This window comes from Bubalus kerabau, chromosome 1 (assembly GCF_029407905.1).
Source record: "Bubalus kerabau isolate K-KA32 ecotype Philippines breed swamp buffalo chromosome 1, PCC_UOA_SB_1v2, whole genome shotgun sequence".
In the NCBI taxonomy this organism is placed as follows: Eukaryota; Metazoa; Chordata; class Mammalia; order Artiodactyla; family Bovidae; genus Bubalus; species Bubalus kerabau.
This window is the reverse complement of record NC_073624.1, coordinates 154,790,031-154,807,900: the sequence shown is the minus strand read 5'-3', so window position 1 is coordinate 154,807,900 and position 17,870 is coordinate 154,790,031.

The window sequence follows — 17,870 nt, the reverse complement described above, 5'->3', positions numbered from 1 at the left end:
TTACCCTGTTACCTGGCCCAGTCTGTTTCATTTGTGTTAAGACACAATGAGAAGAAAACTTATACTGGGGACCAATATGGCTGCATCAAACACAGGCAAACTGGGGCCAGAGAAGCATCAGCCCCGCCCCGCTTCGAGAGGATCCCATTAACAGCAGAAGGTTCTACGTTTTGCTTTTTACTGGTAAGGAAGCATTTCCTTATACTATCTCTGAGTATTCAAAGCTTATCTCATATTATCGTCTAAACTACTTTGCCTTTTGCCTGTTGGATTAATCCAAACCCAGGTAATAGGTGTAATTGTATATGCTCTCTAAGTAATATATTTAATGGGCTCGTTTATCTACTTAATTTAGTGATCATTTAGCATGAGCCAAGCACTGCATTAAATGTAGGACGTTTAAGTACAAATAGCAAACAGTCCACACCCTCCAGGAATGTCCACACTAACCAGGAAACAGCCTAGAGAGAGAACTTTACCTTAAGAGGATAACTCCATTGACGGGAATTTGAGGGGTTATGTCGTCCCTGGTGGGGGAAGCATTTTAATTCAGGGGGATGCTTTGGAGAATCTGAAATCACAGCAAGAAAGCAGATGCCTCCTCTGCTCAGGCATGATGCCAACCCCCTATGTAAGACTCTATGTTTCAGGAGATGCATTCAAGAGATGCAGGAAAGCTGTTAACAAGAAAAGCAATTTCCCTCAGGGAGGAAGGGGAATACTGAACCCAGCAGGTAAAGAGTTCCACCAGTCTTGGCCCTGCATAATGGAAGGCTGAGACTGTGGTCAGGAATCTGACCCTCCAGATAACCACCACTCTTTCACCCCAGAAACATATGATCTGTAAAGTGAATCCTGGCAGCTTTACACATTGCATTGTCTAATGAGACTGGGGCTGGCGGATGGTCAAGTAACTGATAATGGCTTACAAGAGCCTTAGATAGATGGAGACCTGATACTGAATAAATACTCAAGGTTACAGCCATGTCCACCTGCGTATGCACTCACAGGTACGGCACATGGCCAGCCCTGTGTCCTCCAGCTCCCTGGCTGAATTCACAGAAAAGATGAGAGTCAAAATGTGAGTTGAGCAGCTTTGCTTTTTTCCATTCATCCCAGTGAGTGAAGTGGGGGAACTAATCTTCCGTCATTTATCCTTTGCCACTATTATGTATTGTTATATATTTTACAACTCTCAGCTTGCTGGGTGGTTTTGGTCATCTGACAGTACCATTAAAAAGTTCTGCCAATATTATAGAGTGCAGGATGACAGAAGGAGCATTAAATTATAGAGACAAAAGTACCTGGGTTTCTTTGAAGTTTAACTATATTTCTTATTAGTAGTGTGACTCCAGTACTCTTGCCTGGAAAATCCCATGGATGGAGGAGCCTGGTGGGCTGCAGTCCATGGGGTTGCTAAGAGTCAGACACGACTGAGTGACTTCACTTTCACTTTTCACTTTCATGCATTGGAGAAGGAAATGGCAACCCACTCCAGTGTTCTTGCCTGGAGAATCCCAGGGACAGGGGAGCCTGGTGGGCTGCCATCTATGGGGTCGCACAGAGTCGGACATGACTGAAGCGACTTAGCAGCAGCAGCAGTGTGACCTTAGACGAGTCCCTAAAACTCTTTGGCCTCAGTTTCCTCATCTGTAAGGTCACTACTACTTCATGTTGGACCAAAATCAGTGTTGTTATGAGGTCATCTGACATAATAGAGAAGAATGGGTTTTGTGAATATAACTCATCCTTTCAATGACCTCTGCCTCATTTTAAAACCCTATCCTGTGTCTTGATAACTTGCCCTTTTTCTTTTTTTCTGAGAATGTGATGGAATTGTTCAGTTCAGTTCAGTCACTCAGTCATGTCCGACTCTTTGCAACCCCATGGACTGCAGCAGGCCAGGCCTCCCTATCCATCACCAACTCCAGAGTTTACTCAAATTCATGTCCATTGAGTTGGTGATGCCATCCAACCATCTCATCCTCTGTTGTCCCCTTCTTCTCCCACCTTCAATCTTTCCCAGCACCGGGGTCTTTTCCAATGAGTCAGTTCTTTACAGGAGGTGGCCAAAGTATTGGAGTTTCAGCTTCAGCATCAGTCCTTCCAATGAATATTCCAGACTTATTTCCTTTAGGATGGACTGGCTGGATCTCCTTACTGTCCAAGGGACTCTCAAGAGTCTTCTCCAACACCACATTTCAAAAGCATTAATTCTTCAGCATTCAGCTTTCTTTATAGTCCAACTCTGACATCCATACATGACTACTGGAAAAACCATAGCTCTGACTAGACAGACCTTTGTTGACAAAATAATGTAACAGATGGAACTGCAGCATTCCCTTTCAGCTTCTTCACCTTTCAGAACCCAGGCTCATGAGATCACACCGATCCTTCTGAGACGTTTCTAGTGAACATGTGATTGTCTCCTCTAATGCTTTTTGGCTATACTTCAGCTTGAACCCCTTCTTCCCTCCTTTACTTCACTGATTCTTTCTTATTAATCAGATTAATTCATTCACACATGCCCTTCTCTGAAGCACCTCGCCATCTCTGGAGGCTTACTGGGGGTCAGAGGGAGATGATGAGCACGGGGATGCAGGAGAGTTCTTGGGAGAAGATGCAAATAGGGCTCTATAACACATCTATAAATTTCACCAACTGACAAAGGGACAAGAAAGTGGTGTTTTGTTCTGACCATGAACATACCACTTGGTCTTTCAAACCCTTCCTGGGACTTGCCTCTCTCATGTTCCCAAAGTCAGATGTGATGCTACATGAAGACAGAAAAATCATGGTTAGTTACAATTCTGCCACTTCTCCTTGCTGTTACTCCCTGCTGATGACATGAGCTGAAAGACTGCCAGAGATCAGAGAGAAAACTCACCAAAATGATCATAAAGCCACTTAGAAATATATGAGCATGATCAACACACTAAATAATAATTACTCACATTTGTATTCCCTGCCAATCTTCATACACAGGGTATAAATGTGACCCGCTCCAAATGAATCACCTGGTTTTAAATGCCTGAGAGTCATTGTCGTATGATTCTGACAAAGTAACCCACATAGTTCATACCTTGGGCTTATAACAAAGACACTGCTGTGAATTGAAACCCCAAAGAACAAAGCCAGTTGAATTTTTTAAACATTTACTCCAAACTTTTCATTATAGGTTATATTCTTCTCAAATATTTCATCAAGCCTTTTCTCCACTCTCTGGGTTAAATCTCAATCACTAAAAGGAATGATTCGAAGGCAATAATGTAGAAACAAAAGGGGAGATTAAATACAAATTAAGCTTTCATTTGTACTGTTTTTCCAGACTGAATTAAAGTGATTGAGCTAACTTTGGTGAAAAGTAAATTTTACAGCTGTTGGAAATGATAGAATGTAAATTGGATTATACTATTTAAATATTTTACAAATAACTGAAATGGCATTCATGTAAGTTATGTCCCAATATTCATGTTCAAACATAGTAGATCACGCTGACTGGCTCTGGATATATATCTTTCCCAATGCTCTAAATTTCTTCCATTACCAGAAATTCATACAAAGACAGGTTGGGGGGCACAGGTTAATATCCTGGGAATGAAAAGGCATGATGGTATAGTTCAATCTATTCAAATTAACTCATTACAACAGATATATATCTATTGCAGGGCATTGAGCAAGCTACTGGACACAGTAAGGAATTGGCCTTGCCCTGAAGGTGCTTACCATCTCCTAGAAAGAAGGGAAAGCAAAAAGTGGACGTGTTAGCTGCTCAGTCGTGTCTGGCTCCCCTGTTCATGGGATTCTCCAGGCAAGAATACTAGAGTGGGTTCCATTCCCTTCTCCAGGGGATTGAAACCCAGTCTCCCACATTGCAGCCTGATCCTTTATCATCTGAGACACCAGAGAAGCATCTAGCCAAATAAAATTGTGTTAATTTAAATACCATCATCCAAATGTGTAACATACAAGAAGTGAGAGGTGGGTGAAGGGGGCAGGTTGGGGAAGAATTTATAAAAAAAGAGGACATTTGAGATGAGTTTTGAAAGATGGATAAAATGTCCATAGGTAAACACTGCAGAAGAATGTTTAAGGAGCAAGAAAGGAATAAATGGCCTCATTTCATGGGCATGGGAAAACATGGGACATATTTAGAAAACTGAGAACAGAACCGACCAAAAGGAGCCAGCATGCCTGGAAAAGTTGGGAGATATTTTCTCATTCAACCAAATTGTATTGATTATCCATCTACCCATAAGATCTATTGGGAAATGTAAAAAAAAAATAAAGCAAAGTCACTTCCCTTGAGGAATCTGCATCTTAGCATCTTAGCAGTGAAAACTTGTAAATAAATTTAAAAAAAAATAGAAAGCAAAAAGCATCACACGGGCATAGACGCAGGTTTTGTAAATTTAGAGGCAGTAAAGGTCACTACCAAGCGGCAGGGAGAAAAGTCATGAAGGATGGGTATATGAAATGAAGACATCCCTTCGTTCACTAAAAATACAGACTGACAAGTAGTTTCCTCATATATTAGATACTGAGCAAAATAATGCAGGCAAAGATGAACAACAGAGTCCCTTGTCTTAAGGAACTCAGCTTGACTGGAACAGAGGGTGAAAGTGAAAAAGGAAAGAAAGCACCGGAAAGACAGGCTTGTAGCCAACCTGCCAGCCTAGCATTTCGGAAAACAAATTTTCTTACATGAGGAGGCCTCTGAAGCCACTGAGGATGTCTGTGCAGCAGCTTCTAGAAGACTGTTCTGTGTCTCAGCTCAAATCCCTCTGAAAGCAGAGTCTATAACGAGCACCTGGGTACAGGGAGCTTATTTGGAAGGTGATCCCGGAAAGCAGGAGAGAGAGCATGGAAAAGGAAAAATCCACTATCAGGGTGCATTGTCAAGATCACTGTTTCCAGAAGTGGGGCATGATCCCTTTCCAGGACACCTAAGGACCACAGAGAACCCCTCCCAGAACTGCCTGTATGATGGACAGGAGGCTGAGCAGTTAGCTATCAGCTTCAGTTCCTCATTGGTTGAGGGCTGTCCAGGATGGGGGCACTGGCTCCCTTGTACTTTCAGGCTGAGCTTAGCTTATGCACAAAGTCACATGGCTCTGGATAAGATCCTAGGGTAGGAAAGTAGAAAGACTGATGGAGTAACTTGAGGTGAGACACTGCCAGCAAGAGTCTGAATGCACATCAGTTCAGTTCAGTCGCTCAGTCATGCCCGACTCTTCGTGACCCCATGTGCTGCCAGCACGCCAGGCTTCCCTGTCCATCACCAAATCCCAGAGCTTGCTCAAACTCATGTTCATCGAGTCGGTCATGCCATCCAACCATCTCATTCTCTGTCGTCCCCTTCTCCTCCTGCCTTCAATCTTTCCCAACATCAGGGTCTTTTCCAATGAGTCAGTTCTTTACATCAGGTGGCCAAAATATTGGAGCTTCAGCTCCAACATCAGTCCTTCCAATGAGTATTCAGGACTGATTCCCTTTAGGATGGACTGGTTTGATCTGCTTGCAGTCCAAGGGACTCTCAAGAGTCTTCTCCAACACCACAGTTCAAAAGCATCAATTCTTCGGCACTCAGCCTTCTTTATGATCCAAATCTCACATTCATACATGACTACTTCATGGTCCAAATCTCACATCCATACATGACTACTGGAAAAACCATAATTTTGACTAGGCAGACTTGTGTCGGCAAAGTAATATCTCTGCTTTTTAAATATGCTAAGTTTGTCATAGCTTCTCTTCCAAGGATCAAGTGTCTTTTAATTTCATGGCTGCAGTCACCACCTGCAGTGATTTTGCAGCCCAAGAAAATAAAGTTTGTTACTGTTTCCATTGTTTCCCTATCTATTTGCCATGAAGTGATGGGACTGGATGCCATGATCTTCGTTTTGTGTGTGTTGAGTTTTAAGCCAGATTTTTCACTCTTCTCTTTCACTTTCATTAAGAAGCTCTTTAGTTCCTCTTTGCTTTCTGCCATAAGGGTGGTGCCATCTACATATCTGAGGTTATTGATATTTATTCTAGCAATCTTGATTCCAGTTTGTGCTTCATCCAGCTTCATGGAACTGTGCAATGCAGCTGTGACTGAAACCAGAGGTGAACTGAGGGGATGTGACAGGGGCCTCAAAAATGCTGGAATCAGGCAGCAGCCTGCATGCAGTGCAGGGTGGAAGAGAAAGACTCAAGAAGAACAATCACTGTCTAGCCTGGGAAAGAGAAAGATAATGGGAAATTGAACAAGATGGTGGGACTGGAGAAGAGAAGACGGATGTTGAAATCATCACCAAGGATTAAGCAACTAATGAACTGTGTGGAGCTCAGGAGGTATATCATAGATAACTGAGATTCTAAACCTCCATGACTGAGAAGAAATGGTGTCATGAACAGAAGGCTAAGTGAACATGAAAACAGCAGCTAAGAGAAGATGATGCCCAGGAGAAAGATGGAAATACAAGACTATAGTTTGGGAGACAGTGAACTGGAAATTATCAGCATAGAGACAGTAGCTGAATTCACAGTTTTGCTAAGAGATTTATATAAGAAAGAAAAAAAAAGTAATGGTTAGAAACTAAAGAAATGTTTACTAAAGAAATTCATTAACTAAAGAAATTACAGAAATGAGTGGAAAAGGAAGACAGATGATAAAACAGGAGAAATCACAGTGTCAAAGTAAATAGAGAACAGAGAATTTCAGGAATGAGAGTCTGGACAACAAGGTGGAACAGGACAGAGAGGATGGATAATAAAGACCAAGAAGCACCCACTGAGTGAGGTGACTGAGAATCAGAGAAGAGCTTCAAGGACATGTCCCAGACCTCCACCAGGCTACCTGGTGACCAAGGTCTACAGAATAAGGGAGAGGAAGTCAGTCTTTTTCCACGAGGGTTCATCATATCAATCACAGAATGTGCTTCCTGTGACAACTTTCTCAATTCTCTCATGGGTGGTACACATCTAAGACATTCCTAAATACACAGAAGTTACTATCAAAGCCTTAGTACATGGGTCAGCAAACTTACTCTATAAAAAGGCATATGGCCTCTTGAAACTACTCGACTCTTTGTAGCACCAAAACAGCAATAACCAAGAACATTCGGTGTGGCTATGCAAGCATAAAACTTTATTTACAGACACTGAAATTTGGATTTCATATATTTGCATGTGTCAATAATTGTTCTTTTTAAAATTATTTCAAGCTTTACAAACCTGCAGGAACTATACTTTTAGTTCCTGAGCCCAAGAAAAGCAGATGATGGGCAAGATTTGGTTTTCAGGTCATGGTGTGTCCCCACCTTAGGACATCAGAATGTAGTTACCACCTGAGCCCCAGGTAAGAAATGCTGGTGCTATGCTATGCTAAGTCACTTTAGTCGTGTCCGACTCTGTGCTACCCCATAGACGGCAGCCCACCAGGCTCCCCCATCCCTGGGATTCTCCAGGCAAGAACACTGGAGTGGGCTGCCATTTCCTTCTCCAATGCATGAAAGTGAAAAGTAAAAGTGAAGTCGCTCAGTTGTGTCCGACTCTTAGCGACCCCATGGATCGCAGCCTAACAGGCTCCTCCGTCCATGGGATTTTCCAAGCAAGAGTACTGGAGTGGGGTGCCTTTGATACCTCAAATAATGAAGAGGTGATATGCGAGGAGGAGATGACATCATCAGGGAGAATTAGGGTCAATAATTTATCAAAGAGCAGATAAAATATATGCATAGTGACAGAGGTCAGGGGGAAATTCTCTTTGGAGAGGGAAAATTGAAGACACTTGAAAAACTGGAAGAAACTGGTGGATCAAAGTCCTAGATGAGGAAGAAGGAGACAGGATGCAGGAAGAGCCTGGCAAGAAAAAGGCTGATGGGTTCCTCTGAGATGCAAGGTGAGGAGGGAAGAGCACCTGGAACCAGAGAGTGGAGGATCAGGAATGCCAATCTAAAGAGGTCACACTCCATCAGGTGAGTAGTGAGCAGCTTCCAAAGGTGTTTAAGTGATTGGTGATGCACTGGGTCTCCCCACCAGACTCAATAAAAAAGCAGATACTCTGAATATGCATATTTATAACATGCAGGTCTGACCAGAAGAGAAGTGAAAACATGTAATAATGAACTCTCATTTTCAAAAACCGATCACTGCCCCCCCACCCGATGCATTCTGGGAAGGAAAGATAAGAAAAGCCGACGCATTCAAAAACAGCTAGTTCAGAGAGAACAAGATGGTGGAGGAGTAGGTGGATGTGGAGTACATCTCTCTCCACGGATAAAATAGTAGATAAAATATATGCATAGTTACATATATACATCAGGAATACACCTTCAGACACAGAAGTGCATGTGGAACACCAGCTGAGAGCAGACAGGAGTACCTGACCAGTGGAAAAGAATATATAGAACCACACAAAACTCGATACGATGAAGGAACTTGGGGGAAAAACAGGAGTGTGAGAAGGACTGGACCTGCCCTCAGTGGAGGGGGGAATGGAATCAGGAGTCCAAGTCCCACATCCAGGCGACTGTCTGAGTCAGAGGAGAAACATTTAAGGCTGAGAGTGAAGCAGCTGATCTGTTGCAGCCTAAATGGAATGAGAATCAGACAGTCCTTGCTGCAGCCATACATACCCCGGACAGAAATGCTGGTCCCCTGGAAGGTGCATTGGCTGGCAGCTGGAGTTTAGGGATTGTGAAGTAATCCCAAGGTGAGGGCTGCTGTTGACTGCAGAGAGACGGCTCGAGGGGACGTGAGGGAGGAGAGTGTGTGGGGAAATGCCTGTGGAGGAAAGCCGGGCAGCCATGGAAGCAAGGCGATAGATACTGCTGGGTCATGCGGAGGCGGTGGCGCCATCACCATAGCCTCTCTCCCCACACACCAGCATCGGTAGCTGAACAATAGACAGGCTGGCCCATCAAATGCCTGACACACTGAAGTACAGAGTAGGACCCCACCCAGGGTGCTCCTTTAAGTGACTGATGCGTGAAACTACAGAGTAGGACCCCAGCCAGGGACGCCCCTCTATGTGCCTGATGCACCGAACAACAGAGAAGGACCCCAGGCAAGGGAGCCCTCTAACTGCCTTAATGGGTGGAGCTACAGAGAAAGACTGGCCAAAGAGGCCTTCTGATGCCAGCTACAAGAAGCTCGAGAAAAGACTCTGATAGGGCCGTAACTCCTGCAGCAGAGGCAGTCCGTGTCCCTGCACACTTGGCGCTGCAGGGTCCCCACAAGCCAAGCATTTGTGCCACTTTCACCCTCAACTGTCAGTGGGGCAGAGCTGCCACAGGCAAAAAGAGTCTTGCCTCTGTGCTCACAGGGTCACTTTGGTTGTGTCTGACTCTTTGCGACGCTGTAGACTGTGCCCTGCCAGGCTTCTCTGTCAGGGAGGGGGGTCTCCAGCCAAGAATACTGGTTGCCATACCCTTCTGGAGCACTATATTTCCTGCTGCCCTAGCCTCCAACTCCCCTGAGGACCTGGAGCTGCCGGAACCCCCGCAACCCAAGCAGCTGCACCACCTCCACACCTGGCCCTCACGGGGGCAAACCAAATCCTCCAGGGCAGCCTCAGGAGCAAACCCCAGTGGATGACCAACGTGTAGAGGTGGAAATCAAACCACAATTGAAACCCAGAGGCAGTGTGGCTAAGGAAGAAGACCCAAAACCTTCCCGCCAGCTGTACAAGCTGCAGATTAAATCCACACAATCAACTAGGCAGACTCCGTGTCGGTGGAATATATAAAAGGTCATTGAGAGCGTCCACAAAAGAAAACACGCTAGTTCAGATAGCTGTGGACACTGGAGGAATAGGACATACAGGAAGAGGACATACAGGAAGAGGACCAGATTAGAATATGAGCTGCCCCCACAGCAGGCCCAGAGATCAGCACAGTGTTGGAGGGCATCCTAGGGGGGCTAAGATGGACTGTGACTCCCAGCGAGGGAAAGGACTCTGACAGTAGCAGCTCAAGAAAAACATTTATTATTCTTATTTTTTGACTTGTTCTATAGAATCATTTGGATTTTTTTTCTTTTTTTCCTCCCCTCCCATCCCCGTTGTAGTTGTCGATTTTATTGGCACTATGAAATTCAATTAAGCTTTTGAGCTTTTCTTTTTTTCCTCAGTCACATTTTTTATTGTTGCTATAAACCTCTGCCTCTACACTGGGCTTTTGCAGTTCTGTGGAGTTTCCCTTTTTCTGTCCTTTTTTCTTTCTTCCTCTGTTTTTTTATAATTTTAATTTCTAATTTTTTAAACCTATTACATTTTTTCTACATTTACTCCTTTGTTTGCCTTTCCTGCTGTTCTTTTCCCCTTGCAGTTAATCTTTAGTGTATATAAATCTTCTTCATCTACCTCTATTTAACTTTGAATATCTATTCTTCCTTTCTTTTCCTTCCCTCTCAACATATTTGTTAGTTTTGTTTTCATTGCTTTATTCCCCACTTGGCACCTGGCTTTAGTTTTGTTTTCCAGTTTGTGCTTTAGTTAGTTTTGTTCTTAACTGGTAAATATAATTTTTTATTTCTTTTGTTCACTGGGTCAATCTACTGTACTTTATTTTTGTTGGGCTGTTTTGACTTTGCTCATGGGTGTATATGTATATATATATATTCCATTATTTTAATTATTATTTGCTTGATTTTGTAACTGCCATATGTCTGGGGTTCATCTTTGGTTTCTCGTTTTTAGATATTTGTTTTAATCTCACTTAATGTCATAACAAACCACTTGTGAAATCTTCGTTCCTGACCAGAAATCAAGCCTTGAGCCTTTGGAATGAGCCTTTGGAGTCTAGACTCCAAGACCCTAGACTACCAGAGAACTAATCCTAGGGAGTATCAGTAGTGAGAACTCACACAAATGAAACCACTTGAATATAAGACCCAGCATCACCCAAACACCAGTAGCCCCCTGTGCAGGACGCCTCATCTAAACAACTAATAAAACAAAAAGAAAATACCACTCATCAGCAAACAGGATTGCCACCTTACTCAGCCTTGCCTATCAGAGGAAAAACAAACAAAAACTCAGCACAAATCACACCCTATATGAAGCTTACACAAACCACTTGACCAAACTTAGGAGGGCAGAAACCAAAAGGAACAAAGAATTCAACTGCCTTCAAGGAAAGAATTCAACTTTCCTTGAAGGCTGAGAAAGGAGACCTCAAACACAATAAATTTAAAAATAATAATAATGAAAATGCAGATAAATACTACACAAATGAAGGAACAAACTAGAAACACAGAAGTCCAAATAAATGAAAAGGAAATAGGCAAACTACCTGAAAAGTGATTCACAGTAATAGTAAAGATGATTAAAAACCTTGAAAACAAAATGGAGAAAATGCAACAATCAATTAACAAAGACCTAGAAGAACTAAAGAACAAACATACAGAGACAAACAACACAATTACTGAAATCAAAAATACCCTAGAAGGAAACAATAGCAGAATAGCTGAAACAGAAGAACGAATCAGTGAGCTGGAAGATAAAATGGTAGAAATAACTTCTGAAGAGCAGAATAAAGTAAAAAGAATGAAAAGAACTCAGGATAGTCTCAGAGATCTCTGGGACAATATCAAATGCACCAACATTCGAATTATAGGGGTCCCAGAAAAAGAAGAGAAAAAGAAAGGGTATGAGAAAATTTTTGAAGAAATTATAGTTGAAAATTTCCCCAGCATGGAAAAGGAACTAGTCAATCAAGTCCAAGAGGCGCAAAGAGTTCCATACAGGATAAATCAAGGAGAAACATGACAAAACACACACTAATCAAACTAATGAAGACTAAACACAAAGAAAGAATATTAAAAGCAGCAAGGCAGAAGCAACAAGTAACATACAAGGGAAACCCATACGCTTAACAGCTGATCTTCCAGCAGAAACACTGCAGGCCCGAAGGGAATGGCAGGATATATTTAAAGTACTGAAAGGGAAAAATCTACAACCAAGATTACTGTACCTGGCAAGGATCTCATTCAAAATTGATGGAGAAATAAAAAGCTTTCCAGACAAGCAAAAGTTAAGAGAATTCAATACGACCAAACCAGCTTTACAACAAATGTTAAAGGGACTTATATAGTCAAGAAATACAAGGGGAGAAAAAAAGATATACAAAATCAACCCCAAACAATTAAGAAAATGGCAATAGAAACATATATTAACAATTACTTTAAATGTAAATGGATTAAATGCTCCAACCAAAAGACACAGACTGGCTGATACCAAAACAAGACCCATATATATGCTGTCTACAAGAAACCCACTTCAGGCCTAAAGACATATATAGACTGAAAGTCAGAGGATGGAAAGATATATTGCATGCAAATGGGAAACAAAAGAAAGCTGGAGGAGCAATCCTCATATCAGACAAAAATAGACCTTAAAATAAAAAATATTCAAGCGATAAGGAAGGACACTACATAATGATCAAGGGATCAATCCAAGAGGAAGACATAACAATTGTAAATATCTATGCACCCAACATAGGAGTGCCTCAATACTTAAGACAAACACTAACAGACAAAAAGGAAAAACTGACAATAAAACAATAATAGTAGGAGACTTTAACACCACATTGACACCAATGGACAGATCATCAAAACAGAAAATCAATAAGAAAACACAAGGCTTAAATGATACATTAGATGAGATAGATTTCATTGATATCTTTAGGGACATTCCATCCAAAGGCAGAAGAATACACCTTCTTCTCAAGTGCACATGGAATATTCTCCAGGAGATACACATCTTGGGTCACAAATCAAACCTCATTAATTTAAGAAAATTTAAATTGTATCAAGCATCTTCTCTGACTACAATGCTATGAGACTAGATGTCAATTACAATAAAAAAAAACTGTAAGAAACACAAATACATGGAGATTAAACAACACATTTCTAAATAACCAACAGGTTACTGAAGAAGTCAAAAAGGAAATTAAAAAATTTCTGGAAACAAATGACAATGAAAACACGACAACTCAAAACCTATAAGATGCATCAAAAGCAGTTCTAAGAGGGAAGTTTATAGCAATACAATGCTACCTCAAGAAACAAGAAAAACATTTTAACAGACAACCTAAACTTACACCTAAAACAACTGGAAAAAGAAGAACAGAAAACTCCCAAAATTAGTAGAAAGAAGGAAATCATAAATATCTGAGCAGAAATAAATGAAAACAAAATGAAAGTAATAGTAAACAGCAATAAAATTAGGCTGGTTCTTTGAGAAGATAAAACAAAACTGACGAACCTCTAGCCAGACTCATCAAGAAAAAAAGAGAGAAAAATCAAATCAACAAAATTAGAAATGAAAAAGGAAAGGTTACAACAGACAAAGCAGAAATACAAAGGCTTATAAGAGACTATTATGAACAACTATATGGCAATAAGATGGATAACCTGGAAGAAATGGACAGATTCTTAAAAAAGTTCAATCTTCTAAGACTGAACCAGGAATAAATAGAAATTTTGAACAACCCAATTACAAGCAGTGAAACTGAAGCTGTGATCAAAAATCTCCCAAACAACAAAAGCCCAGGACCAGATGGCTTCACAGGACAATTCTATCAAACATTTAAGAAAAGCTAATGCCTATCCTTCTAGTTCAGTTCAGTTCAGTCGCTCAGTCGTGTCCAACTCTTTGCTACCCCATGAATCACAGCATGCCAGGCCCTGTCCATCACAAACTCGCGGAGTTCACCCAGACTCACATCCATCGAGTCAGTGATGCCATCAGCCATCTCATCCTCTGTCATCCCCTTCTCCTCCTGCCCCCAATCCCTCCCAGCATCAGAGTCTTTTCCAATGAGTCAGCTCTTCTCATGAGGTGGCCAAAGAACTGGAGTTTCAGCTTTAGTATCAGTCTTTCCAATGTACACCCAGGACTGATCTCCTTTAGGATGGACCGGTTGGATCTCCTTGCAGTCCAAGGGATTCTCAAGAGTCTTCTCCAACACCACAGTTCAAAAGCATCAATTCTTCGGCGCTCAGCCTTCTTCACAGTCCAACTCTCACATCCATACATGACTAGTAGAAAAACCACAGCCTTGACAAGACAGACCTTTGTTGGCAAAGTAATGTCTCTGCTTTTGAATATGCTCTCTAGGTTGGTCATAACTTTCCTTCCAAGGAGTAAGCATCTTTTAATTTCATGGCTGCAATCATCATCTGCAGTGATTTGGGAACCCAGAAAAATAAAGTCTGACACTGTTTCCACTGTTTCCCCATCTATTTGCCATGGAGTGAGGGGACCAAATGCCATGATCTTAGTTTTCTGAATGTTGAGCTTTAAGCCAACTTTTTCATTCTCCTCTTTCACTTTCATCAAGAGGCTCTTTAGTTCCTCTTCACTTTCTGCCATAAGGGTGGTGTCATCTACATATCTGAGGTTATTGATATTTCTCCCAGCAATCTTGATTCCAGCTTGTGTTTCTTCCAGCCCAGTGTTTCTCATGATGTACTCTTCGTATAAGTTAAATAAGCAGGGTGACAATATACAGCCTTGATGTACTCCTTTTCCTATTTGGAACCAGTCTGTTGTTCTGTGTCCAGTTCTAACTGTTGCTTCCTGACCTGCATACAGGTTTTTCAAGAGGCAGGTCAGGTGGTCTGGTATGCCCATCTCTTTCAGAATTTCCCACAGTTTATTGTGATCCACACAGTCAAAGGCTTTCGCATAGTCAATAAAGCAGAAATTGATGTTTTCTGGAACTCTCTTGCTTTTTCAATGACCCAGCAGATGTTGGCAATTTGATCTCTGGTTCCTCTGCCTTTTCTAAAACCAGCTTGAACATCTGGAAGTTCACGATTCGTGTACTGCTGAAGCCTGCCTTGGAGAATTTTGAGCATTACTTTCCTAGCGTGTGAGATGAGTGCAATTGTGTGGTAGTTTGAGCATTCTTTGGCATTGCCTTTCTCTGGGATTGGAATGAAAACTGACCTTTTCCAGTCCTGTGGCCACTGCTGAGTTTTCCAAATTTGCTGGCATATTGAGTGCGGCACTTTCACAGCATCATCTTTCAGGATTTGAAATAGCTCAACTGGGATTCCATCACCTCCACTAGCTTTGTTCGTAGTAATGCTTTCTAAGGCCCACTTGACTTCACATTCCAGGATGTCTGGCTCTAGGTGAGTGATCACACCATCGTGATTATCTTGGTCTTGAAAATCTTTTTTGTACAGTTCTTCTGTGTATTCTTGCTACCTCTTCTTACTATCTTCTGCTTCTGTTAGTATAGGAACCTGGAATGTTAGGTCCATGAATCAAGGCAAACTGAAAGTGGTTAAACAGGAGATGGCAAGAGTGAACATCAACATTCTAGGAATCAACGAACTAAAATGGACTGGAATGGGTGAATTTAACTCAGATGACCATTATATCTACTACTGTGGGCAGGAATCCCTTAGAAGAAATGGAGTAGCCATCATGGTCAACAAAAGATTCCGAAATACAGACTTGGATGCAATCTCAAAAACGACAGAATGATCTTTGTTCGTTTCCAAGGCAAATCATTCAGTATCACAGTAATCCAAGCCTATGCCCCAATGAGTAATACTGAAGAAGCTGAAGTTGAAGGGTTCTATGAAGACCTACAAGACCTTTTAGAACTGACACCCAAAAAAGATGTCCTTCTCATTATAGGGGACTGGAATGCAAAAGTAGGAAGTCAAGAAACACCTGGAGTAACAGGTAAATTTGGGCTTGGAATAGGGAATGAAGCAGGGCAAAGGCTAATAGCGTTTTGCCAAGAGAACGCACTGGCCATAGCAAACACCCTCTTCCAACAACACAAAAGAAGACTCTACACATGGACATCACCAGATGGTCAACACCAAAATCAGACTGATTATATTCTTTGCAGCCAAAGATGGAGAAGCTCTATACAGTCAGCAAAAACAAGACCAGGAGCTGACTGTGGCTCAGATCATGAACTCCTTATTGCCAAACTCAGACTTAAATTGAAGAAAGTGGGGAAAACAACTAGACCATTCAGGTATGACCTAAATCAAATCCCTTATGATTATACAGTGGAAGTGAGAAATAGATTTAAGGGGCTAGATCTGATAGACAGAGTGCCTGATGAACTATGGATGGAGGTTTGTGACATTGTACAGGAGACAGGAATCAAGACCATCCCCAAGAAATAGAAATGCAAAAAAGCAAAATGGCTGTCTGAGGAGGCCTTACAAATAGCTGTGAAAAGAAGAGAAGCAAAAAGCAAAGGAGAAAAGGGAAGATATAAGCATCTGAATGCAGATTTCCAAAGAATAGCAAGGAGAGATAAGAAAGCCTTCCTCAGCAATCAATGCAAAGAAATAGAGGAAAACAACAGAATGGGAAAGACTAGAGATCTCTTCAAGAAAAGCAGAGATACCTAGGGAACATTTCACACAAAGATGGGCCTATCCTTCTAAAACTCTTTCAAAAAATTGCAAAGGAAGGAACACTTCGAAACTACAAGGCCACCATAACCCTGATACAAAAACCAGACAAAGACAACACAAAAAAAGAAAACTACAGGCCAATATCACTGATGAACATAGATGCAAAAATTCTCAACAGAATTTTAGCAAACAGAATTCAGCAACACATCAAAAACCACATATACCATGATCAAGTTGGGCTTACTCCAGGATGCAAGGATTCTTCAATATATGCAAATCAATCAATGTGATACACCATATTAATAAATTGAAAGATAAAAACCACATGATAATCTCAATAGATGCAGAAAAAGCCTTTGACAAAATTCAGTACCTATTTATTAAATGGGTTAAAGTTCTTCAAGAAATTAGCATAGAAGGAACCTACATCAACATGCTGCTGCTGCTGCTAAGTTGCTTTAGTTGTGTCCGACTCTGTGCGACCCCATAGACAGCAGCCCACCAGGCTCCTCTGTCCCTGGGATTCTCCAGGCAAAAATACTGGAGTGGGTTGCCATTTCCTTCCCCAATGCATGAAAGTGAAAAGTGAAAGGGAAGTTGCTCAGTCATGCCTGACTCCCAGCAACCCCATGGACTGCAGCCTACCAGGCTCCTCTTTCCATGGGATTTTCCAGGCAAGAGTACTGGAGTGGGGTGCCATTGCCTTCTCCGCTACATCAACATAGTAAAGGCCATATATGAGAAGCCTACAGCAAACATTATTCTCAGTGGTGAAAAACTGAAAGCATCCCCCCTAAGATCAGGAACAAGACGACAAGGGTGTCCACTTTCACCACTATTTTTCAACATAGTTCTGGAAGTCCTAGCTACAGCAACTAGAGAAGAAAAAGAAATAAAAGGAATCCAGATCAGAAAAGAAGTAAAGTGCTCCCTGTTTGCAGATGACATGATACTGTACATAGAAAACCCTAAAGATAGTAGCAGAAAATTACTAGAGCTAATCAGTGAATTTAGCAAAGTTGCAGGATACAAAATCAATACATAGAAATCACTTGCATTTCTATATACTAACAATGAAAAATCAGAAAGAGAAATTAAGGAATCAATCCCATTCACCATTGCAACAAATAATTAAATATCTAGGAATAAACCTGCCTAAGGAGACAAAAGAACTGTACACAGAAAATTATAAGACACAAATGAAAGAAATCAAAGACGACATAAACAGATGGAGAGATATTCCAAGTTCCTGGGTAGGAAGAATCAATATTGTGAAAATGACTATACTACCAAATACAATCTACAGATGCACTGCAATCCCTATCAAATTACCAATGGTATTTTTCATAAAACTAGAACAAAAATTTCACAATTCAAATGGAAGCACAAAAGACCCCAAATGGCCAAAGCAGTCTTGAGAAAGAAGAATGGAGCCAGAGGAATCAACGTTCCTGACTTCAGATTATACTACAAAGCTACAG